Source organism: Mauremys reevesii, linkage group 2 (assembly GCF_016161935.1).
Source record: "Mauremys reevesii isolate NIE-2019 linkage group 2, ASM1616193v1, whole genome shotgun sequence".
NCBI lineage: Eukaryota > Metazoa > Chordata > Testudines > Geoemydidae > Mauremys > Mauremys reevesii.
This window is the reverse complement of record NC_052624.1, coordinates 31,021,754-31,048,452: the sequence shown is the minus strand read 5'-3', so window position 1 is coordinate 31,048,452 and position 26,699 is coordinate 31,021,754. Positions and strand designations below refer to the sequence as shown.

The window sequence follows — 26,699 nt, the reverse complement described above, 5'->3', positions numbered from 1 at the left end:
TCCCTTATTCTTCTCTTCTGCAGACTAAACCATCCCAGTTCCCTCAGCCTCTCCTCAGAAGTCATGTGCTCCAGCCCCCTAATCATTTTTGTTGCCCTCCACTGGATTTTCCAATTTTTCCACATCCTTCTTGCAATGTGGGGCCCAAAACTGCACGTAGTACTCTAGATGAGGCCTCACCAATGTTGAATAGAGGAGAATGATCATGTCCCTCGATCTGCTAGCAATGCCCCTACTTATACAGCCCAAAATGATGTTAGCCTTCTTGACAAAGGCCAGAGGAGGGAGTGTTAGTGCCTGTGTGGACTTCTGAGAAGTGCATGGGGTGGAAGGAGATGCTGGGATGCTCTGGAACCACTCCTTCAAAGCCAGTCAGGACTCTGGGGGAGCCTCCTCTCTGAGCAGACTGTCTTCAGGGCAAGAAGCTTACACCTTCCTGGGTCTGACCTCAGAGCATTCAGCATGCCCTTCCACACCATGCACTTTCCACAGTGAGTCCGCCCAGGCGGGGTCCTGGGGCAGCCAGAGGTCCCTGCACCCCAACTCGGCAGTCAGATGTGACTCTCAGCCAGACTGTAAAACAGAAGGTTTATTAGATGATGGGAACACAGTTTAAACAGAGCTTGTTGGTACAGAAAACAGAACCCCTCGGTCAGGTCCATCTTGCGGGGTGGGGAGCCCAGAACCAAGTTCTGAGTCTCTCCCCATTTCCCCAGCCAGCTCTAAACTGACACTCCCTCCTCTGGCCTCTGTGTCTCTTCCAGACAAGGAGGCCACCTGATCTTTGTCCCCAACACCTTCAGTTGGCATCTTGCAGGGGAAACTGAGGCACCCACACAGTATTCAGAGAAAATATTAAGAACATTCCCACTTCATCACAACAGGTACAACAAAATATAATACTGTATATTGAAGTAGGCAAGTGCTGCTTCTGACTTTCCACTTTTAATTGACCCTTGTAATCTTGTGGCGCTGACGCGTTGTAGCTTCATTTTATATCGGCTTACAGGGCGGGAGCGGGGGGGCACCACCATTTTGGGCCCCACCAAAAATTATACAAACCTGCCGCCTATGGCTGTCCACACTGGCGCTTTTTGTCGTTAAAACTTCTGTCATTCGGGGTGGGAGGGTTCCACACCCCTGAGCGACAAAAGTTTTAACAACAAAAGTGCAGTGTAGACAAAGCCTATGTCTTAAGCTTGCTAGGAAGTGTTTGCAAGATCAGACCCATAGTACTCAGCTCTTAGGCCCTAACTCAACAAAGCTCTTAAGCTTTTACATCTTCATTTTTGCTGGGCTTCCTCTGAATCCTCTTGGTAGACACTGGTCTTTTGGAAGTTGATTTTTAATATCTCTGGACATCTACACCTCTACCCCTATATAATGCTGTCCTCGGGAGCCAAAAAATCTTACTGTATTATAGGTGAAACCGTGTTATATCGAACTTGCTTTGATCCACCGGAGCACACCTCCGCCATCCGGAGCACTGCTTTACCACGTTGTATCCGAATTCGTGTTGTATCGGGTGGCGTTATAACAGGGGAGAGGTGTGCTTATTTATCGAGTGCCAACCATGTGCATGGTGCTGTTCACGTACAGAAGACAGAGGGTGGGATCCACAAAGTCACTGAGGCACCTAGACCCCAGACTTAGGTGCCTAAATGCAGGGTGTAGACACGTAAGTCCCAGTTTCGGCTCCACTGCGATCCACAAAACTCCCACCCAACCTATAGGACCCTAAACTCACACGGCACCTACATTTTTCAGAGTAAAAACTCCTTAGGCATCTGTGTTCCTACCTTTGGGTATGCACAATCCTGCCTCGCTGGCTGTCTGGACACCTATCTAAGCCCCAGAGTGAGCAATGGACCAGAGAAAGATAGGCATTCACCCGCCTAAGTCACAGGCGGGACCCAATCTGCTAGTCAGCTTCCAAGCACGCCTACTGGATCGACTCCCATTCAGAACTGAGGAGGTGGTGGTGATGGTGCTGCCAGTACCCAACTTATAACTTTTAGCCTAGTGATTAGAGACCCAGGTTCAAATCTCACCTCTGCTAGTGTGGGCGAAAGGGCTTGAACAGGGGTTTCCTACCCCTCAGGAGAGGTCTTCAATCACAGCTATGGGATTTTCTGATGTGGGGCTCCCTCAGTCTCTCCTATTGAAGCTGTTGCACTCTGGATAAATAATGAAAAAATAATTGGAGCATCAGGAACGGACCCAGAGTCTTCTACTTCCCAGGTGCGTGCCCGTGCTCACTCCCTCTAGTCCAGTGGTTAGGGCACTCTGATGCTTCAGGGTTGTGAGGCACCTTGCTACCATCTGACCTTAGCGTGAGGAAGCCTGTCTATGGCTGCCAGGGGTCAGCTCCCTAACTCCGCTGGTCACAAGCAACACAGACCCTTTCCTCTCATCCTGCGCAGGCTCCACTGTCCCTCTGTGGGTTAGGGATAGGTACCCTGAGCCCTGTGAACATCTGCCTGGAGGGTCCTGCCCCTGCTCCACTGAACACTCACAGTAGTCAGTCACTGCTCCCAGCTTACCAGTACACCCCAGCTTACCAGTTTTGCCTCCACTCACTGCTCTGTTTAACACACAGCATTTAGATACGTTTATACACAGATGCCGTCGCCAACTTTTCCTTTTCCCTGGGGGGCTCCACCCCTGCTTCATCCTGAGGCCCCAACCCCACTCCACTCCTTCCCCCCAAAGCCTCACCTTCACTTTGCCCCTTCCTGCCCTCATTCCAGCCTGCCCCAAAGGCCCTGCCCTTTCCCCAGCTCTTCCCGCCCCCACTCTGTCCTCTCTCCAAGGCTCCTGCCCACTTGCCGCTCTCCACCCTTCCCAAACCCCTTCCCGAACTGCCAAACAGCTGTTTGATGGCAGCACGGCCCCCATCATCTGTTGGGCAGCAGCACCCCACCATCAGCTGATGAGCGGGCTGGAGATCAGCTGTGGCAGGTGAGTGCTGAGCATCCACAGAGTCAGTGCCTACGGGTTTATAGTGAAACCAAGCAAAAGTTTATTTAACAAAGAGATTCAAATGATAGTAAGTGGAAGTGTTAGAGCCAAAGGGGTACATATCAAATAAAGTCATAACACACATTCTAGAAGCTAGATTTATTTACTTAGATACTTTTGTGTCTTATAGAGCAAAGCTCACCCCAAAGTCCTTCCAGGGTTTTCAGCCAGGCCTTGCTGTGATCCTTTTTACATCAGACAAAACACGCTGCCATTTGTCCCTTTGGTGAAGGATACTGTGTGTCTCTTTGCAACCTCAGATATATCAAAACAGTCCTTTGATCTTTAGTCATAAACAGACACCCTCCTGCTGGGTGTTTCTTCCTGTAGATTTCACAATCTTGTCAGTTTTGCATTCTTGATCAGCTGGTGGCTCAGTATGCAAATAGACAATGACCAGACAGAGAGATAAGCATTTACTGCCTCATGCTGAACAGGCATGTCACCTCTTGGTGACCTGCCTTTAACTTCAAGGCTTTAAGAACATAATTTCCAGTATAGATCCATAAGTTCTTAAATATTATCTGTATTTCACAATGATTACAATGCCCAGTGGGCTACTGGCTCTCAAGAGGGACCTTATAGGCCTCCCTGTGGTGAATTATTGTGCACATACTTGACACAAGGATTCTGTGCACCCCTTCTGCCCTCTGGCAGTTGACATAAAGAGGTTTTGGGGGTCACAGACACTCACCTGGGAGACAGGAGCCCCTGGGTCCATTCCCCCTCTCCCAACCACTCTTCATTACTTACCTAGAGTGCAAGAGCTTCAACAGGAGGGATTGAGGGAGCCCCACATCAGAATATCCCATAGCTCAGGGGTTAGACTGGTCTCCTGAGGGGAGGGAAACCCCTGTTCCTTCCTCTGACAGGGAGAGGGGAATTGAACCTGGGTCTCCTACATATTGGCATGTGTGCTAACCACTAGGCTAAATGTTTGTGTGGAGCGAGACAGATGCATCCCTCATTCCTGCAAGTAATTGCGTAGGCACCTAAGCCACCTGCCTGCAAACAGCTGGTTCCCACTCAGAGTGCTAAGCAGTGCAAGGTGCCTTCCTGCAGCCTGGACACCATGATGCTCAGCATTGCAATGCCTAAGTTCCTTTGTGGATCTCACCCAGAGCCTGTAGAAGATTCATGGGACAATCTAATTCAAACACAGACCATATTTGATACATACAACATAGATTCAAACTTCCAGAGACTCTGGTCTCTGATTATTTGTTCGTGGCTACAGCCATCTATATCTCTATCTTGCTCTGTATATGTATGTTGATTTTTAGGCAGAAGGAAAGGGAGGAAGTGCTGCACTTTAATGATAGCATGGAGGAAAGCGCAAAGGTGAGAGCAGGAGAAAGGTACAAAAACAGCATTTAGAATGTAGGTGGAATTAAAATACAAGTGCTATTTTTGAAGTGCCTAATGTATGGTAATAAAGCCTATGAAATTTTCTTTACATTCAGTTAGCATTTCTATGGGCATGCATCTGTCTCTCACATCACAGTAGAACATTTCCTAATGTATAGAGATATATGCAGTAAAAGTGCAATTACTGTACAGATTAAAGTGCCAGTCAGGGGACGTGCATAGAAAATAAGGGTCACATTCAGATTCCATGCTCAATTAATCCAAATGAACCTAGGCATTACCTATTACTACAAGTGTCCTGGGTTATATTCCTACTGTAAAAATCAGTTGCCTGAATAGCTATTTGCATGTGGAACCACCCAATTTGCTCATCGAATCAGTGCAACTGCATGTAACTGTAGAGATGAACAACAAAGGGTGAATTCCCTTTTCCAGTCTGGCCCACTTTGGCCTGCTCTGGTGGCACAAAGGAGCCTAAAAGGATCTCCCCACATGGGGATTGTATAATCCAGGTCCTGCAGCACCACTCCCTCCAGCCCCCACCATAAGGGCCAAATCTAGTCCATAATTCCTTTCAGTGGGGTAAGACTAAATCTCTTGAGGCTTTTTAGCCAGATTTTCTCAATAACAAAATCGGTAATTAGGGATACCACTGTGGAGACAAATGTGCTATTAACCAAATTCTAAAATAAGAGGTTAAAGAAACCAAGCAGAGACAGGTTTGCTCCACACTAAGTGAATTCCTTCTTATCTTTATTGCTCCCCCCACCCCCAAACCTGTCACTGATTTTTGGTCCATTAGTGATTTTTTTCTTGTCTCTGATTTCTCTGTCAAAGACTCTCGAGGTATGAAGGGAATATTGTCAGATCTCATTCACATGATGGAAGAGGCATAAAATCCACTCCATATATCATGTGCCCCTGGTTTCCAACACCACAAAGGATTTCTTCAAGCCCTTCTCATTATCTCGTATCATACTTTAATAGAAAAGCTAAAAGGCTGGTGACAAATGGCCTCATTTATCACATTTAATAGACTATTCTTTTAAGCCCATGAAATACACACTTTGGGACAAAGGCATGGAAAAATAACACGTCATTTGCACTGGTTTGCTGCCAGGTCACATTAAAAAGTTCAAGTAGTATACAAACCAGTACATTCAGTGTTCTTTCTGGTGCAGCATCCCTCCATTCACACAACCTCTCTTTCCCTTCAGCTATACACTATAAAGGGTGAGAGGTTGAATATGAGAGTCCTAGATGTCCTTCATTAACAACATTCATATTTTTATTAGCAATGTACATATGCAGAGCAAGTGCCCTGCTATCACAAAGGGTGGAACTGAGTGAAGGCACGGAAGAGCCCTCAAAGCAGAAGAAATACAGCAATTCACTGTTCTGGGGTGGTCACTCCCCAGCTTTTTATTATTATACTTTTTATTTATATTACAGGCCCTAACTGAGACTGGGATCCCATCATGCTAAGGGCTGTACAAAGCCATCATGGCAGACACTCCCTGCTCTAAAGAGCTTACTATCTAAATAAACAACTGAAGAGTGGGAGAGAAAATGGCCACAGGCAGACATGAAGTTACTCACCCAAGCTCCCACAGCAGACCATTGGCAGCACAGGGATTTGAATCTTGGTTTCCTGCCTCCTAGTCCAGGGCCCTGGCCATTGCTCTGTGTTGCCTGTCTGGGGGCAAGCAAGGGGGGCCACATACTGAGCTGGGGGGTGAGCTATGGGCCTGCAATGCTCATGTCCACATGGGGTGCTGCATTGCTCCATGCCTGGCATGCAGTCTGTGGTGTGACTTCTCTCCAAAGCCCTTTATTCAAGTTTTTTGTGAGGGAGGCAGGGATTGCCCTTCACCAGGGCCGGCTCTAGGTTTTTTGCCACCCCAAGCAAAACATTTTTGTCTGCCCCCGACACCAGTGCCCTCCCCCACCTGCACCCCCTGCTGCCCCAGCCCTGGGCTCTCTCCCCATCCCCACACCCTGCTACCCCAGCGCTGGGCTCTCCCCCACCAGTGGTGACTCTGCCTGTTCCCCTCTTGCCTCCAGCCGGTCCAGCACTGGCAGGGTCAGGGTAAGCAGTGTGGTGCCTGGGCTGCGCCTCAGCCCAGGGTCCCTCCAGCGAGGGCTCCCACCTCCAGGACTGGCTGGGACGCGGGAGGGCACAGCTGGGGGACCGCCTCGGCAGGGGGCTGAGGAGCCAGGGTAAGGCAGCTCCAGAAGGAGCGGAGCCCTGGAGAGCAGGACACAGGTCCCACACGGCAGCACCCCGCCCTCTATAGCCCTGCTGCTGCTGCATCTGGCCGCCCTGCCACAGTCCCTGGGCAGCTCGGGCCACTTCGCTCAGCCCCAGCTGCGGCGCTGGGGGGGGGTGTGTCTGCCCTGCGGCACCTGCAGGCGGCTCCGTGTGCCCCTTGGGGTGGCCCCCATCCCGAGTGTTCCCCGCTCGGCGCCTGCCCAGCCCAGCCACAACGTGCGGGCGCTGCTCCCTCGCGGCATGAACCGCAGCGGCCCCAGGGCACCCCCTGCACATGACGCGCTGCTGCTGCCAGGGCTGACTCTAGGCTTTTGCCGCCTGAAGAAGAGAAAAAAACAAAAAAAATTGCCGGAATGCTGACCCTGAATGTGCTGCCCCAAGCATGTGCTTGGTTTGCTGGTGCCTAGAGCCGGCCCTGCCCTTCACCCTACCAAGAATTATCCCCAGGGCCACAGAGAACATCCTCACTTTGCCAGGGAAAGGGAAGGGCTACACAGACCATTCGGTATGGCATGTGTATCATGCTAATCAGCAAATCACCACACAGACTCCCCCTATAAATGACAACCACTGCCTTTTCTAACAAACCTCATAGTAAAGGTTATGCTCAGGCTGAGGGGTCTCTCAGGCTTTAATATTTACATTGCATATCTTCTTTCTCCAACCCTAACCCTTCCCCCCACCCCATGCTTGGTGCCAAGGGGGCTCCGTAGGGGCTGGGGTGTCAGGAATCTTCTCCCCCTTCCTAGCCCTCTCTAGCTTGCAGGGTAGTAGTTGAACTTGAAGCTGCAGCAACTGGAGCTGCTGCCTTGGAGGCATTGGCCAGTCATTCCATGCAATGGTGGACCCTGTGGCCCTGTTCCCATTTCTCCTCTTACCTGTTCTGCTTCATCCTCCGGCAACTCCACTCTGTTGGGATGTGTGGGATGCTCCCACAAAACTAGGTTCCATTTCACACAGGGAGCAGAGTCACTGACTTCTGCCACACACCCTGCAATGGAATCACCCAAATTCCTCAACCACTGGCCCTTGAGCAGTCAGAATCCCACCCTAAACAAGGGACACTGACAACTCCTGCCCTGACTGACATCAGTAGGATTATCCAGGCTGGTCGATAATGGCAGGATTGGGCTCAGTGGCTTCTAAGGCAGGGCTAAACAGTTTGGACTCTCCACTCTTCTTAGTTCATTCTGGACCCTGGGTATGCCTCAGGTGGCCGCTCTCCAGTGTGAATTTGTACAATATTTTAGCAGTTCAGTAAGAATTAGTTCAAGGTTTCAGTTACTCTAGTTCAGATGAAGAAAATGGTGGGTTTTGAGGAGGGCAGTGAAATCCCACCCTGCAGATTTTCCTTTAATTGTATATTTCTTTTGCAATCACTTTCCTCTTCTGTGTCCAAAATCTGCAGTTTCTGAAGGCAAGAGACATGTGAGGAGGGGGAGGGGGAGGAGGAGGAGGAAGAGAGGTAACGGCTGTGGGATATAGTAGTTCTTTTCTGTGCCACCATTTGTTTAACGGAGGGAATGTATCTAATGACAGTTACTACTATTTAAGGAAATAGGTTCCTATACAAAATCCTGTGGTTTCAATGTGATCCTTTTATAGGCATAAAGAGATTTTTCCACATCTCTCTTTCATTTTTGTTTCACTCAAACGTGGCCATTCAAACAGATAGTTCCAGAACACCATGGAACTGGACACTCTGCTCCTGTTAGTGCTATGAGAGATGAACTGTCCCACCAATTTACCAACAAAAGCCACAGGGATGCACTCTGGACCAAGCTGAGGTCAGTAGAGTTATCCTAGATTTTACAGCAATGTAAGAGGGAGCAGAATTTGGCCATATTTATCCAGATGGGTTTTGAACTGGAAATACCTCATCGCGTAGTTTGATTAACAGAATAATATTCTATATGGCAAGATCTGTTGCAGGACATAAACAATTTCTAATGACTGGCCGATTCCCAGTTTCTTTACAAATGCCAGTAACATGGACTAGTTAAAGTTAACTATAGGTTACCGTATAAATACTAATACAGCTTTTTAGAATGATTCATCTCTGATGTCTTCCACCTGAGTTTAAGAAGCCACTGACTCCCTTGCACCAATTTTACACCTGTGTAGTTCTATTAACTTCCTAGTGGCTATTTCTGATTTACAACAGTGTAAGTAAGAGGGGAATCAGGCCCTAACTGTTTAGCCGAAGTTCTGGAAATAACATGAACTTTACACAATTTAGAGCTTTATTGAGATCTTTAATTTATTACAGCATGCTATATAATCATGTACGATGCTGGCAGTAGCTGTTCTGCACGCAATTACAAAACAAAGATTTAGTGAGTTCCAGTAGCTGCTCAGTGCCAGATGAGTATTATCTCATCACATACATATGCTGTGCAAAGATGCTGGTGCTAGTATTTTCCTTCCCTACTGCAGAGGCATGCCTGGTACCACCAGTTTGTGCTGTCATAAATAATAACCTGTCCAAGCATCTCCCAAATCAAGTGCTTGCGGGGGGGGGGGGGGGGAAATGGGCCGATACAATGTTTCAGAAAGAAACATAAGTCCATTCACTGATCTAGCTTTCCAATTATATAACTATCTTGAGTAAGAGTTGGGAGCAAGAGATTCATATACAAATTAATTGCATATTTGATTGCTTATGCATTTCTTTTATTATGGTAATTTATATGAAACTATGGATCTTTGTTTCTATTACAAACCCTTCTTTTCAGTGAAAGACTCTGAACTAAAGGCCTGTTTCCTCTGGAGACCTAGGACTTGATTTCCTGCTCACTTACTCCAGTATTACCCTGGAGTAACTACTGACTTAAATGGAGACGCTCCTGATTTACCCCATTCTGAGTGGAGTATCTGGGATTTCAGTCCTGACTCAGGGTCACAGGTGGGAAAGATTTGAATGGCCTCAACTTAAACTTTAATCAGCATTTCTCCCTGGCAGAAACCACCATACACACTGATATAATTGAGATATGCCTAAGATTGGTGTAGCAGTATTACCACCCTGGCTGCTTCTTGAGCCCTTCCCCAGGGCCAGAGGTTGCTCTGCAGGTGACTTTCCTCACTTTCCTTTTCTCCAAGGGGCTTCTTAAATCAACTTCATACAGGCTTTTTTGAATGCAGTGACAACAGCCCTCCTTAGGGTGTGGTTTATTACACTAAAGTTCAACAATAAACCCAGACGTTTTCTCTCCAGCCTTAAGCTAGGCACAGCCCCAAACTCTTCTGGTGTCTCAAGGTCCTTCCTGCCTTAGCAGGTTACTCCCAGCCCTTCCTAGTTGGAGCAACTTCCCTTGTCTCAAGGTCTTCCCTGCAGGAGCCTCTCCCATGTTCTGCAATCTCTCTCTAAACTTCCTGATGACATTTTCCCCACCTACTGCTCTGCATGGGAGAATCAGCTCTTCCATACTCAGCTGGTCCTACTAATTAACCCCAGCCCCCATCCCAGGTGTGTGAGGCAGGCTAACAGGATGGAGATGGCCAGCTCCAGGTCTCAGGGCCTTAAAAGAGCAGGCCACCCCAGCACACGCAGGAAGTTTCAGACCAGGATTGAGGTGTATTGGTAGAAGTGGGCTCCAAAATGGAACAGTGCCTGCCCACACAGGGACAAATTCAATGGTGTTATTCCAGATTTACACTAGTGTAAGAGTGGTTCATTGTGCTTAGTTCTAGCCAATGAAGAGCATCAAATTCACATATGCAGAAGTGACTCCAATGGAATTATTTATTTTGAATATACCAGTAAGTATTGTAAACAACATTTTGGTAATGTTTGTACACCTATAGTTACAGGCCTACCTGCATCTCTAGTATACAGTCAGCCCCTGTTCACAGAGTACTGCAACTTGGTTAGGAAAATTAGCTCCAAGCGTAAAGTTGGCTTAAAAGAATTCAAGCAAAGAATGATGCTGCTAATAGTGGGTGGTTATTTTTTTTCACCCTTATAGTACAAAAGGCTGCCAGATGTTTCTGGTATGAAAGTGGAATAGGCAACTAATATCGCTAAAGATAAGAGTGCTTGTCAACTTAAGAGCATGCATCAGAAACACTATCAATTGTAATTCAGTAATTACATACTGCACAAGTGTTTATTTCTCAAAGCATGCCAGAATTTCTGGGTCTGGTTCTCTTATTTATACCAGTGCACATCAGATGTCATTGTTTTCACTTGTACCGTTAGTAATTTTGTAAAAGTTTCAATGACAGCATATTACTTTTCCACAACTGATTTGGTAGCTTCCCAATTAAAATAAAACACAAAAGACACACGTACAAAACCATGCTTTAACTTCCTGCAGTTTTGACTGGAGACTGGCTAAAGGTAACAATACACTTTAAAATAGGCCCTACAATAAGACTGTACAAGCAAGTGTTAAGAGTCACACAGGGCGGGGTTAGCTGCCGCGGGGGGGAGTCTCCCCAGGTGGGGTTAGCTGCTGCAGGGAGTGGGGAGTTACTGCTGTGGGGGGGAGATCCCGGTGGGGGCGGCGTTAGCTGGGGGTGGTGGTGGTGCAAGGTGGAAGTTTCGCCTAGGGCACGAAACTTCCTTGCACCGGCCCTGCCAAGGTCTATTCCTTTATCTTTTCTCTCCATTATGAGTAAAGGTGACACAAATTGCAGCAAGGAGTAATTCCTTTTAGAGCTGTATCAAACTATGCCTTTGTGTAAGCTTTTGGATAGCCTAAAGTACAACTTCCTTTCATACACATGCCTTAATGATAGTCTTCAGGGCTGTAGAATGATTTCAGTCCTGGATTTACCCTGATATCAATTAACACTTCAAAATGCCACAGATAAAAAAGAAGTTTAATCCTTTCCTCTTCCATTGTTTCTTTATTGCTTTTACAAACACAGATTTTAACTTGTGGTCTTTTTTGCAATTTAAAAATGCATATCAGTTAATTTGCCAGTTGTGTGGCTAATTGGTCTAGGACACATACCTCCTTTCAAGCAGACCTCTATTAACATGTAAATTACACGTTTACCCTGGCTCCTTTCTTTCTGAGATCTCAAGTGGGGAATGCCGTGTTTGGATTAGAGATTTAGAGAAATCCCAACATCTACAAGATTATGAATATAAATAGATGAGGTGACATGAATATCAGGTGAGATACTGGAAAGCTGGGCTATGTGCCACATGGCTTTTTATATCTCAACATTAAAGCCTAAGGGTGCATCCATTGGCTTATTGGCAATGAGTGCACATCTCAAAGGGTAAGCAACACACTTTCTACCTCCATGTGAAGCAAATGAGAAGCTTTCTTCAGCAGGTGGTGCAATTTCTGGATCAACTTCAAGGGGAACCCAGAGCAGAACAAACTGTAGGAATCCAGCCCAGAGGTGATGGAAAAATATGTTGAATCCTCCATATTGGGGAGCAAAGCTGGTCAAAAAATGTTCCTGCCAAAAAGTGAGATTTAGTCAAAAATGATGCTTGTTGCAGGAAGATGTCACTCTAGATTAAATTTTTCAATGGAAAAATCCAAAGTGAACTGAAACTAGCATTTTCATTTAATTTCACATTTAAGTTTAAATTTTGTTTCATTTTTTGAAAACCAAATTTTTTCAAAATTTTGAATTTTTGTTTTTCCCCCTTTCTCCCTTTTTGTTACTGAGTTCAATATAATGAATAATGTACAATGGTTTTTCTTGTTTTTTTTTTTTTTACGTTTTTCTCTCTTTCCTTTTTGTTCTTTTTACACTGTGACTTTTCAAAACGGCTCCAACTTTAGAAAACTTGCAGAGTGGCAAGAGGAAAGCACTGTAGCTTTTCTAAAGGTGATGAAGTTTTAAAAGTTAGAGTGGAAAGGGAGAAGTGGAAATAAATGAGGGAGAAAACTAAACATTTTTTTCAGCCTATTGAATTTGGTAGTGAAAAGGCAGGATAGGGAAAATGGCAAGCATTTTAATACAGCTAAATGTAACTGTAGACATCTAGGAACAAAGAATGTAGGCCATACTTTCAGGGAAGCAGTGACTCTGAAAAAGATTTGGGGAGGGAGAGGGATAATCTGCTGAACATACGCTCCGGCTGTGATGCTATAGCCAAAAGGGCTAATGTGATCCTTGGATGAATAAACAGGGGGATCTTGAATAAAGACAGAGGTAAAATAACCTCTCTACATTTGCCACTGGTGTGACTTCTGCTGCAATATTATGTCCAGTACTGGTGCTTACAATTTAAGAAAGTTTTTGAATAATTGGAGAGGGTTCAGAGAAGAGCCATGAGAATGATTAAAGGATTAGAAAACCTGCCTTATAGTGACTGAGCTCCTTGAGTCTATTTAGCTTAACAAAGAGGAGGTTAAGGGGTGATTTGATTACAGCCCGTAAGTAACTACGTAAGGAACAAATATTTAATAGTGGGCTCTTCAATCTAACAGAAAAAGGTATAACATAATCCAATGGCTGGAAGTTGAAACTAGACAAATTCAGACCGAAAATCGTGAGAAAATGTTTAACAGTGAGTGTAATTAACCATTGGAACAATTTACCATGGCTGTGGGGAATTTTCTGTCATGGACAATGTTTAACTCAAGATTGGATGCTTTTCTAAGATTTTGGGGAAGTTTTATGGCCTGTGATTTACAGAAGGCCAGATGAGATTATCACAATGGTCCCTTCCAGCTTTGGGATCTATGGAAAAACAAAATCCAAAATTTTGACCTTTCAACCTTTTTTTTTTTTTTTTTTTAGTTTTCAAAAAAACATTTGAATTAAACATAATCAAAATGTTGGATGGAAACATTATGTGTAGTTTTCTGGGATAAGTGAAACATATGAAATGAGAAATTTTGTTTCAAAATTTTTCATGAGGGGAAAAATGCATTTTTGACCAGCTGTAGTGGAGAGAAAATAATTAACTTTCCAAATAGCCAAGAGATGGTGTTATGACAGCCAGTCCAGACTAAGATGAGCTTCTGTGGTCAGAGAGTAGGCCAGCGCCTTGTCTTGTAAATGTTAAGCTCTTTGAAAATAGCAAAAGTGGCCTCTAAATTCTGACTTCTCTGAAAGGGATAACACCCTGTGCCCCTCAACTCCCCCAAGTTAGAAAGCAATGAACAATTTAAAAAAAATTGCTACAGATAGCATCATGCTTTCTTCAAGTCTCATGCACAGAACTGTTCCCTCTCTCTGCTCTCTTCAGGTGCTAGAGACCAGCACAGAAGGTCAAAGGCTGAAATGGTCACAGTTTTTTACACTCTGTACTTCTACACTCCCCTTTCCTCCACCCCCTCTATTGTGTCATTTAGACACCGCTCTGCATTGGGGTGGGGAGAAAACCCAGCAGAGGCAGAATTCCTTTCAGAGCTCCCTGGCACACATACAGGGGTGCCGTATATTCCCCCCATCCACCTTGTCCGCTCTGCTTGCCAGTGCTTGGGGACAGATCCATAACCTCATCTCCTCCACACCCACTGTTTCAAGGGGTGTAGAGAGGGAGCAGTTTCTGGATTCCAAAACAGGCAGGGAATGCATTTGTTCCTGGCTGCCACTCAGAGGCACCCTACCCCCTTCCTTGCATATCTGCAGAGCAGTGTGGCACAGTCTGGTCCCCAGAAACTGCAACTAAACAGCTTTCCCAGCTGTTTTAGTCCTCTCATTATTTCAGCCCCATCCTAGTGAAGATCTGAATTATTACTTTGCCAGCAGCACATACCTTGTTACCTTTCTTTATTAAAGCTCAAAATTAAGTCTTAGATGACAATGTGCTTTCCATGCAGAAATTCCATTCTAAATGATAAAGCCATAAGGGCGCTACAGTTAGAAACAGATCAGATTCAACTGGAGTGTTAACATCAAGTCCACCTGAGCTGGAGTTAATAAAGAGCTCAATACTGGAAAAGACATAAACCCAATTGAATATTTATAACCATGACCAAGTAGGACAAGTCCCATCGGTGTTTACCTGTCAGAATTTCTAAGATACAGGCCATCTTGTAATGGACTGGCTTGTGTTTACTATCCTCCTTTGCTAGGGCGATATGTCAGATTGCTCACAAGTAAACGCTACTGGCCAAGCTCACCAGTTCATTCTGTTACCAGTGCCACAAATGTGCAGTTAGCTGCTGATCATGGTGTCTGCACATCTGAGACATATTATGATGCTTTAAAGAATAAGACAGACAAATGCACATACACAGAAGTAAGTTTTCAAAGGGCCTAAGGTCTGTGTGTGCACATCTGCCTGCACACAGTAATCAGGAAACTGTGTACTTAGGTACCCACTTTGGCTGTGTAAATCTGTGGTTTGGAGGCCTGAGCAGGGGCGGCTCTAGGCACCAGCAAAACAAGCTGGTGCCTAGGGCGGCAAAATCTAGGGGGCGGCAAAAGGCTGGGGCCCCAGCTGAACCTGTCGCTGCGAGCCGAGGAGCGGCAGGCTGGGCTGGCGGACCTGCCGCAGTCATGCGTGCGGGAGGTCCACCGGAGCCCCGGAACGACTGGACCTGCCGCAGGCATGACTGCGGAGGGGGCGCTCGTCCCGCGGCTCGGCTGGACCTTCCGCAGGCATGACTGCGGCAGCTCAAGCGGAGCCGCCGGACCCGCGAACCGTCCGCAGCCGCGGGAGGTCCAGCCGAGCCACGCGGGACCAGCGGTCCCTCTGCAGTCATGCCCGCGGGAGGTCCGCTGCTCCCGCGGCTCCGGGGCGCCTCCCGCGCATGACTGCTTGGGGCGGCCAAAAAGGTAGAGCCGCCCCTGGGCCTGAGCAAATGTTGTGTGTGCAGAAAGTGGGGGCCCTTTGAAAACTGGGCCCACGTTCATGCTGGCAGCCATTCAAGAAAGCAGCAGCTACTAGAAAAGACAGTGGCATCCAAAATAAAAAGGTGAGCTGATGATTCTGACAATAATCCTGTAGAACCCCTGGGTTATTTTGTTTGGTTTCTTTAAGTGAGTGTAGTGCAGGTGAATGTTCATTGCCAGGCTGAGGGTCCTGGAGACTGGAAATCTCTGTTCACCTACAGAGCAGAAAAGCACAGGCAGCAGTGTGAGAGTCCCCTTACTGTCCTGCCTCAACCCCCATGGGAGGGGTCAGCCCTGGGGCAAAGGTAGTGTGTTTTCCCTGTCCATTCAGCCCTCACTCTCCCTGCTGAGTCTGCCAACAAGAATACCTGTTAGTGCCAATTGTGGTGGTAGTTTGTTAGTTATGGATGCACGCCCACTAGGAGCTGGACTCTTGGGCCAAATCATCCTGTGGGGTAAACTGGTGTAGCTCCTTCAGCTTCAGTGAAGTTAACCCAATTTTCACCAGCTGAGGATCTGTTTCTAGTTAGCAACTCTCTCTAATTTGTTTTTAAATGTGTATCTGATGTTTGACTCTGTGATCTCCTCAGCACTGGCACCCTCGCTATTACTGGTGGAGAATGACAACCATTCCAACAGAGCTCTGGGGCGACAGCCGCTTTTATCCTGATGGTGTAGCTGGAAAGTGCAGTGGTGTTGAAATGCATTCCCAGGAGGCTTTCCCCTTTCTAGCAGGCTGTCATTAGGGAAGTGCACCCTTTCACTGATGTTTCAATGCCCGAGAGTGTCCAATTATCGCAAACGTAACTCTTACCAGTTTTGCTGTCAAGGCAGAAGTATAATCTTGTGCCTCAAAAGCAGCAGGACCTGCTGTATGTGCTTGTTCCACCATGTGTTACATCCACCTCTTGGCTTTGTGCAGAATCATCTTGGTCACTGGAGGGTGCATAGTTTGGCGACACTCTTTTATTAAAAGATGAGAGACTATTTTCTCCAGCCTTCAGAGAGTGCAAAACATGTGTTGCTTCACAGATCTGCCTTTGTACCATTCCAATTAGATTTGTGTACTGTACAGGGGAGACCACTGAAAGGTGAAATCCCTGCAGGGACGGATTTGTGAGATTCTGCAGGAAATTGGTATTACATGTAATTGTTTCCTGCTGAGGGATCTATCAGAAATTCACAGAAAAGCCACACTTTCATCAGTCTCCTCTAAAAGTACCTAGAAAACTAAGGTTCACTTACGCCTCAGTTATCCAGTGGTGCACACATGCCACTCTGTATGCACTCCTGTTACAGTGGTTATCTGTCTAGTTATGACTAACTATGCTGCAGTTGGCTTGTAAAGATATAATAATATTCTGTAAATTATAAATCTGCTTAAATGGCAAATGAGGAGAGGTTGGATATTTAGGACCCTCTGCACTAGGACTTTGTCAGCTGAGGTTGGATATTAGGAAATACATTTTCACTAGGAGGGTGGTGAAGCACTGGAATGGGTTACCTAGGGAGGTGGTGGAATCTCCTTCCTTAGAGGTTTTTAAGGTCAGGCTTGACAAAGCCATGGCAGGGATGATTTAGTTGGGAATTGGTCTTTAGCGTGTCAGATTACAAAACCTTTTTCTAAAGTTAAAACAAAATGTTATGACATTTAAAAAAAAAATTCCTCTCCTAGACAGGTAACACTGTTAGGATGTGCCACCTTCATTCTCAAAGAGTTTGGCTGCAGCTCAACTTTCTTCTCTGATTCCCCTAATTTCATAATGTGCCCGATGTTTCTTCACGTTAACATGATCTTATTTAAAATAAGAAGGCACTCACACAATGGCATATATGACAGCTTTGCAGTAATACTGATTTCTGCCTGTATGTAGAATTCAGTGTAAATGCTGGCTTATCCCCCTCAAGAATCCAGTTGTTGCTCTAACCTGTGATACTCCTGATAGGCTATTTTGAGTCAGAGTAATGTTAACTGTAGATGGGAGCTTGCATCCTGGTGTACTTGGTCCTTCCCTCACTCCCTGTAGATTTGCAAAAGTAGGCCACTGCCAGCAGCTGGTTTGGGTGCACTGTCTCCATTGAATGTGGGCCCTGTATTATTCATTTGGCTCTGCGACAGCTCTAAACTTGAAGCAACTGAGACTTTGAACTAGATAAAAGGAAATTGCTGCTGTAATTATTGCAATCAGCAAAATATCTAGTGCATTGTAACTATTTTTGTAATACAAATACTTTGCCATTTCCAACCTAAGTAAAACCTCTGTGTTTGGCTTTCCAAGAAAATTGCTACTTGGACCTATTTCATGTGGATTGAAAGATATATAAACTCCTGAAACCATGCTTGCTAGCTCTGCTGCTCCTCCAGTGCCAGTAATTTCAGGAGAAATGATGGTCCCTTTGAAACATGCTTTGTAATACAACTGGAGTACAGTGGCCAACTACAGGAAACATACAGTATACCGCATGTATACAGATGGACAGCCAATTTCTCTTCTGAGATGCTCACAGTAGTGGTCATCTTCAGTATTCTGCAAACCTATATGTGTAGATTTCCTGCTGATGTCAAGCAGGAAACATACACACATAGGCAGAGGTGACACTACATTTGCACATTACTGTGCAAGACTGAGAGCAGAACTTTTTCTTCTTCCGTCATTCCCATATTTAAAGAGTTTCTTCATCCTTCTTCTAATCATGGTGCTGATAACATTGTAACTTGTGGTATTTAGTTTTTAAATGGAAACTTTTACTTCTAATCCTGGATTTACTTCTAATTCCTTTTTGAAATGTATCTCCACATCTGCATGCTATTCTTTAAGGTATCAATATGAGAATGCAGCACACTATTGGGAGGCAGGGATTTTTTCTTTGTGGTGTTGGTGTAACTCACTGAAAATTTTTTATCAAGGCTGGATACATTTTTTCAGGAATGAGCTATGCTAAGAGCGTTTGACTTTAATGTTATAAGCCTCTGATTGGAAACCTAAGTTTACCTGCCACCAGATCAGTTCATCTGGTGGCTTGTTATAACCATTACCTGACATCATCAGGAATAAGCATGTTAAATCAATTAGGCCTTTTACAGTCTAGCACGGATTTAGGTAAACTGCATTAAAGTTTGCCAAACAGAAGAGTTTGATGAGAAGAGCAGATTGTTCGTGTGGAACCCTGCGAGAGACAAATATTTGAGAAGTGCAAAAGTGTCTGTTACATGGACCCCTAACTGCTTTATCACATGAGAGAAGAATCTAGCCAAATGTAATGCATTTATAGCATAAGAACCTGGTTGAAAGATTTTTGTCAGATCACCCAAACAGATATTCCATCTCCAGCAAAAGGTACTGCCATCCGAATAGAGAGTTCCCCGCACACATTTCTCAACTGCTCATTTATTTGTCTGCACACCATGCATAAAGATAATTTGCTTTTTGTATTTGGGATGAATTCAGTGCAGTGAAATGGTGAGGTGCTCTCTCTCTCTCTCTCTCTCTTTGTACCTGGATTTTCACAACTTTCTTATTTTTATGCCTAGCTTAAGGGGAGAGGAATATGGATGACAAATTCAGCATTGCATTGGGATGCTTGGTTAACTTAAAAAACAACTATGTAGGGCTAAGAATGAGTTTATATTGTGCTTCTAGTCTCTTGTGTAATTGTTAGAGATTCAAGAGATGTCTGTTCAAATCATGAGAGAAAAAATAAATAGTAAACACTAAATGCTTAATTAGGTTAATGCTAATTTTAAGGGGCTTTTTTGAGGGGGAGGTGTTTTGATTTGTTTTTTTTTTTTTTAAAGGAAATGTTTGTGGTCATCAAAAGTGCTAGAATGGCCTGCCTGGAAACTGAAGTGCTCTGACTGGTCACAGGACAAGCAGCAATGTAAGCTCTCCAGGCTGCCACATTTATGTGTCTCAGTCCTGATCTGGAGTAACCACCGCTAAGACTACGAGGGTAGTTCCGTTTCCACACCATTCACTCGTTACTGACTCTGTTGAGACTAATAAGGATGCTAAGTACTAAGGCCAATTGTGGTGCTGTTTATGGTGAGGAGACCATTGAGAAATAGAGGGAGACCATTGTTTAAGGATCAGAAAACAAACTCCTCTGTTGCTTGCTTTCTAAAAAAGGTGGAAATTAAGAAGTAGGGCACCACTCGCCATTCTTCACTCAGGTCATTTTTGCCTTGCATTTGCAGTATAAATTGTACTGTGTGCACAATCACATGTGCTCTTGGATTCCTACAAGGCACAACAAAAGAAGGACGTAGTAAAGATTTAACTCTATTTTAATTTCCTGGTCTTAGTGGATTTAAGTTAGATCTTCAGTGTTGTTCTGACATATTGCAAGATTTTGTGTGTTAATTTTATTTTCAATGGTAATTTCTTCAGATGTTGCTTATCTATCCCCCCAAACTTTTCTGAATGCACACAGGGGTCTTTAACTACTGTTTTGGCCAAGAATTTCCTTCAAGGCTCATGTCCATTTTGGAATACTCACGGGTTGAAGGGAGCTGAATACCCTTTCTGGGATACCCTCAATTGAATACCCTCAACTGGTCTATTTTGGTGTAGCTCTGTTTACTCTACAAAGTCCCTCCATCTCTCTGGGGGTGGGGACAAGGGCAGGGGCTGCTTTCATTCCCCTCCCCAGCCCCAAGCAGAGAGGGGTCCAGGCTCCCCGGTCCTGCTCCGACTTCCAGCTTGGCTGGAGGCAGGTCTCCGGGGGAAGAGGTGGGGTGGGGGTGGGGCTTTGGGGGAAGAAGAGAGGCCTCGGGGGGGAACAGGAGGGTGGGCCTCCAGCCCCCTCCCACTTTGGGAAGGCTCCAATGCCCTTGCTATAATGTCCCTTTGGGAAGTGCTGCGCCTGGAAGCAGGGGCGGCTCTAGCAATTTCGCCACCCCAAGCACGGCGGCACGCCGCGGGGGGCGCTCTGGCGGTCACCGGTCCCGCGGCTCCGGTGGACCTCCTGCAGACGTGCCTGCAGAGGGTCCGCTGGTCCCGCGGCTCCGGTGGAGCATCTGCAGGCATGCCTGCGGGAGGTCCACCGGAGCTGCCTGCCGCCCTCCCGGCAACAGGTAGAGCGCCCCCCGCGGCATGCCGCCCCAAGCATGCGCTTGGCGTGCTGGGGCCTGGAGCCGGCCCTGCCTGGAAGATAGGGTTTCCACAAATGATGGTTCAGCTCTGGCAATGATGTTTCACTGCTGCTGAATTGTCCTGAGAAAGACATTGCATGGTAGGGGGCTGATGAGGGTTCAGGTAACAAGCTGAAACAATGTGAACTGCTCCATTCATTTCAGTGGTTGCTAACCCAGATGCTAGTGTTCATACTTTAAATGGTAACATTAACACTTTCACTGCTCATCCTAATATGTAAGGAGAGGGAGGATCCCTTGAGGAGGAACCCAGTGTATTCTGAAGCTTGGTCTGCACTTTTAAGTTATAGGGTTGTATTAACATTGGTCAAGGGAGTGAAAACAAACGCACCCTGGCAGATCTGTGCTGACATAACCCCCAGTGTAGACACAGCTACATCAACAGAAGAGTGGTTCCGTAGATGTAGCTAACATTGTGCCAGGAGGCAGTGTTCCTACACTGACAGAAAACCCTTTCTGTCAGGGTAGGCCGTGACTACCCTACAGGGCTATGCTAACACTGCTATGCTGGTATATCCATAGCGTTGACATACCTTGTGACCCTCATTTGGGGTTGGCCTTTAACAACGCCTGCCAGGGCTCAAGGGAGGCACAACTGGTTTCATATTTCTGAAGGGGCCCTCAGCTTTCAAAAGTGTAAGATATCCTAGGTAGTCTGACCAGCTACTTAACAAGGCCGTAGAACCTCCCATGGTGATTCCTGCACCCAACAGCTTGTGGTTGAACCAGAGCATGTCGTGTTAGTAGGGAATAGATGGGGGAGGGGGGGAAGACCCAATGACAGCATGGCTCCTAGTGTATTGTTGTGTGCAGTGGGCTGACTAGGAAGCATGTAAAAGGGCCGGGCTGGCTGTGCAGCGGCCTGGGAAACTGCCAGCTTGCAGCCTGATTGGTTTGTGTAGCCCTAGCCTGCATGTGGTATTTAGGCCACACTCTCTCCCCTAGTATGGGGTTGGACATCCCTACCCCGTGAAGTGAGACCGGGAAGGCAACTTCATGAGATGAACCTTGCAGAGTTCCTCCTGGACATTTTTCCCTGCAAGGGGGAGTTGCCCATGGGGATGACTGGGCTCATAATTTGAGAGCTGAACTCTACATTCTGTCCTTCCATCGGTTACCCTGTGTTCACAACCTCTTTTGCTCTGAGTAGTATCACCCTCTCAGGTTGTAGTCAGTCCACTACCAATAAGGGATTGCTAGAAAGTTTATAATTTCCTCTGTGTGATATCAGTGATGTGTGTGTTAGGAATGAACAGATTAATTTTTGAATCTCACGTGATCTCTACTGCTGTAGGATTGGTATCTGATTAGAAAAAGAATTTGTACAGTACAAGTGTATCCTCTCATTATTCACGCCTTTAATCAGCCTAACCTTTAATGAAAGGGTACTTGAAGGTTATTTTTCACAATGCCTATAACCCATCCAATGTCAGGATTGAGACTTAAACCAATAAAAACAAGGAAGTGATTAATTAAGATTTTCACAGTATTCTTTATTTACCCTTTTGATCCTAAGTGCGGTACATATGGCATTGTATACAGGTACAACTATAGTTCTGAACCCCCTACAAGAGAACCATATGGGCATAACCTGGGCAAGTTAAAGATGCAGTGGCAGCCTTAAATCATATTTTCCTAGATTTAAAAAAAAGCCTGATAAAGTGTGCGTTGGCTCCTTCTTATTAATCCAAATGAGACTTTGCCTAATAAAGGATTATATTGTTGTAATGCTTAGTCCCGGTTAATTAAGCACTGGTACTTCCTCTGTATTCCAGAATGGAAGGTAACACCTTAACTTCCTTTTTAAAAAAAAAAACAGTTATAACATGAAAGTAACAAAATCTGTGCTGATGCCTTTTACCGCCTAACAAGATTTGTTTGTAATAACAACAATTTTCTGACAAAAGGCTATTGGTATAAAGAATTAATAGATTTCAAAGACTTTCATCTTGGTAGGGTGACTACTTCTTTCCTAGCCTTTTTATGTAAATATACTATACTAACATTACCATGACCCTTGGGAAGAATCAGTGTAATTAACATGACTTTTCCACCACTAATATACATTTCTCTTAGTCATCACCAGTATGTGTTCAGAGGGCATTAGAGTAGACACACGTTATTTTAAAACAGCCAGATCATGCAGTTCTTAGTTGGTCTTCCTTGGGAAGCATTTCCAGTGGAGTGGAGCTAAGATTTTAGTGGGACATTAGCGGTTGGTCCTAAGTGTATATAGAGGAGGAAGTGTGTAATGTGCACGGGGGTAAATTCTGCCTTTGTATATGTGCACAGGCCATGCACTGAATGCAATGAGACTCACACCTGTTTGTCTAAAAGGCAGAAGCTCACCTAAAGGCAGAATCTCTCCATGTTACGAGGGGTTCAAGGGAAAATGAAGCTGGTCTATCATGCATTTGTGCAACTGGTATGCTTCAGCCAGAGATAATTTTGCCTGGACTCATATGTTCAACATACATTGGACCAAAGTGGACCAATGCTTTTGCATAGATAACAGTACAACCATGGAACAGTTGGATAGCTGTGTCACCTGCCAGTCAGTAATTTTAGAATGATTTTCTATTAAAAACTTGTTAAAAGCATAATCCTAGGGCCCCATAGAAATATTAAGGATCATTTGTGACATTGGATAACTATGTAGAATAGCTCTCCCTGTTCCTGTCTTGATGGGCTGCTCTTGGATTGGTTCATTTCCCTGGCCTCTTTCCAGCAGCTCCAGAATCTGTATAACCTCCCATGTCAAGTTTTGTTTGGATTTGTAAAAATTGTGGCACTTCTGGTATATATCAGTTAGATAACAAGAACTTTACGCACCTCAGAATTGGATTGTCCAATGCTCAGTGTTCCTCAGTTAAGGACATGTATCTGTATTTTTCTGTCTACTGTTTAACCCAGTGGATGACAGTTGAATCTATAAGGCTAGTATTTTGAGGTAAATATAGCAGTTCAAATTCAAAACCAAAAACTGCCCTCAAAATATTCTTGTCAATTCAAAATTATTGTAGTTCTTTAGTTCCTCGGGTAGTGCATTTCTTTTTTGTGAGGGCCTAATGGTTTGAAGGGGTTCTGCAGTCTCTCGTAGAGCTATCTGGATGTGTCTATAGAAGATGCATGTTTCTCCACACCGCACCATCGTTATCATATACTAACTACTTTCCTTATGGAAGAGTCACGTAGAATGTTATCCTTGCTATAGATACTTTTAAACCAACCATATGATTCTATATCAGGGGCATAATTCCTCATTAACATCTGTAGGACGGTTCAAAAAGGATTTATGTTCATAAAATAATATTTATAAAATTCTATTTAATTTCTATAGAAGCCTATTGGTTTCCTCCCTCTTAAATTCTATAGAACTGTAGGATCTAAAGCACAAAGCACTTACAATAAGCTATTTTTATTACTGGCACTTACCTCACGGCTTGGTCACTGTTCTAGACTCAAGTTACTTTCCTACTGTAACATAAAACACTGTGCTAAAGATATTATTGCATCATTGCCTTTGACGCAGTGCTCTGTGTTAAATTAGGAAACCACTGTATCAAACCAATTTACCATTGTTTCATACCAATGGGTGCCATTTTGTTGATTTCTTTTTTCCAAAAGAATAATTTGAAGAATGGAAAACTCCCCATTGACCTATGGAAGCCCAATGACATGAGATATGTGAAACTATGCCAGACAAGGTACTAGGTAACATACTGTGAGGAGTATTCTTGCTCTGGCAGGTGGGTGGACTAGGTGATTTAGTCTTTTCCTTCTCTAACTCCTATGATATCCTAATTCAGTTTTGTGAAAAAAAATCTTTGAAGATATAATTATCTCTTACTTTCCGAAAACAAACACGGAACCTTGAAATTGCAATGCTGGATCAAACCCAACGTCTACCTGGTCCAATATTTGGTCAATATTGACAGTGGCCAATACCAGCTGCTTCAGAGGAAGAAACCCTTTAGTAGGCATTTATGGGGTAACCTGCTCCAGAGAAAGTTTCTTCCTAACCCTCCTGTAGCTAGAGGTTAGTTTATGCCCTGAAACTTGAAGGATTATATTCCTTCCAAACTCCTATTTTTGAATATTTATTATAGTAAGTAATTGTTTTTGTTATCAATATAATTTTTCTGGTTCCTGCTAAGCTCTGGGCTGCAGTGATATCTTGTGACAATGAGATCCACAGTCCAACCGGTTGCTTATGTGAAAAATAATTTGCTCTTATCCTCTTTCCTCTTAGTTTTGAATTTGGTGCCCTCCAGTTTCATTGATTTTTGCCCTTGTTCTTATATTATGAGACAGGTGAATAGAAACTCTGTCTACCATACCTTCTTTTTATCCTTCAATGTTTAGATACTTTCATCACGTCTCCTCTCTCAGAAACACAACCCCAGTCATTTCAATCTCTCTTTATATGAGTGAACAGATGAGTTTCTCATGATATATGCTATGTCTTTATAAGTTAAATTACTTCTAGCACCTGAGAATGTGTATGCAGTTGTTCTGAAAGTGGAATTGCTCTTTTCAACTAGCTGTACAGTTAGTTTAATAAAGGAGGCTAAGGGTGTTTGGGCACCATTAGTTACCCTCCATTTTTGTGAGTGGCTATATTGGACCTGATTCTGTTCTCACACCAGTTTTACACCAGTGTAACACCATTTGGTCAGATCCTATTTTCATCTGTGTAAATCTGGAGTGACTCCTTTGAGACTAGATTTACAGTGGTACAGGTGAGGCCAGGATGAGCCCTACTACTTCAGTGGTGGCAATTTTGCAACAAAAAAACTTCAAAAACAGACTCCAAAGAGAGACTGCTGAACTTGAATTAATATGCAAATTAGACACAATTAACTCAGGCCTAAACAGAGACTGGGAATGGTTGGGTCATTACACTAATTGAATCTATTTCCCTATGTTAAGTTCTCCTCACACCTTCTATGGGTCATCTTAATTATCACTTCAAAAGTTTTTTTCCTCCTGCTGATGATAGCTCATCTCAATTGATTAGACTCTTCCTGTTGGTATGCATACTTCCACCTTTTCATGTTCTCTGTATGTATAAATATCTCCTGTCTGTGTGTTCCATTCTATGCATCCGAAGAAGTGAGCTGTAGCTCACGAAAGCTCATGCTGAAATAAATTTGTTAGTCTCTAAGGTGCCACTAGTACTCCTGTTCTTTTTACTTCAGTGGAGTTACTTCAGCTTTAGGACTCAGTTCTACAGTGTGCTGAGCACCTCCTGGGAGTTGGTGAGTGCCCTCCACTACCGTTTGAAGTTAATGAGAGTTGAAGGCATTAGCACCTCCCAGGAGCTGCTTAATACCTTTCAGGATCAGGGCTCTATGCCATTGTAAATGAGATCCGGGCCAGGCCTATTGCTTTTTATCTTTTGTTGCACTAACTTATTTTCCTCATTACAGCTACACACTTACTAAGGCCCTTCATCACCTGACTCTTATGGGATTCACACCTTTTGCTGGTACTTTATTCCCATATTCTCCAGACCAGGAAATCATGTTAGAAACCTGGTCTGTATTTGAAAATGATGAACTGCTAACAGTAGGTGTCAACAATGGGTTTAGCTGAGCAATTGCTGATACCCATTGTCAACAATTAGTAGTTTTGCCAGTGTAGACAAGGCTTGAGTGCTGACTGGTTTAAGCACAGTTCTCTAGAAAAATGCTAGCATGGTTTCCTTGGCCGTTGTTCTGTGGACAGAACCCACATCTCCTGACTCTTAGCCCTTTGCTTTAACTACAAGACAATCCATGTCTTTCTAATCTTTAATGAGTTGAGCTCAGCACTCCATATTACTTTCATGAAGCTAGTTCAAGGGACCAGAATTCTACAGAGCAATACATTTCTAAAATAAACATTAGAAACAATATCATAGGTCTAAGGTGCAGTATTCTGTGCTGCAGTGTAACAGACGTCATTATCATTTAGGGCAGATTTTTTTCTGCATCTGAGCTCTTCTTAGGGCCCCTACACCAGCTGAGGATCAGCAGAACAGAGGTCTACCCTGGTGCCAATAGGTCCCTCTGTCCCTGACACCCTCTATACCAAGCTGGGGGTGGTTGGCGCAAGTGCTGGCTCTGCTAACTTTACACC

The 26,699-nt window shown here is 44.7% G+C and overlaps 1 protein-coding gene across 10 annotated transcripts in view; it reads left to right on the top strand.

Moving 5' to 3' along the window:
* Positions 1 to 26,699, top strand: part of JCAD (junctional cadherin 5 associated) — a 90,058-nt gene that overhangs the window by 18,516 nt on the left and 44,843 nt on the right. The window contains exon 1 of one of the 10 annotated variants that reach the window (XM_039524213.1): positions 8,359 to 8,448. The exons of the other annotated variants lie outside the window; for them this stretch is intronic. The gene's annotated coding sequence lies outside the window, so the exon portion shown is untranslated. Of the gene's footprint in view, positions 1 to 8,358; positions 8,449 to 26,699 lie in introns of those variants that run through there. 10 annotated transcript variants of the gene reach the window in all.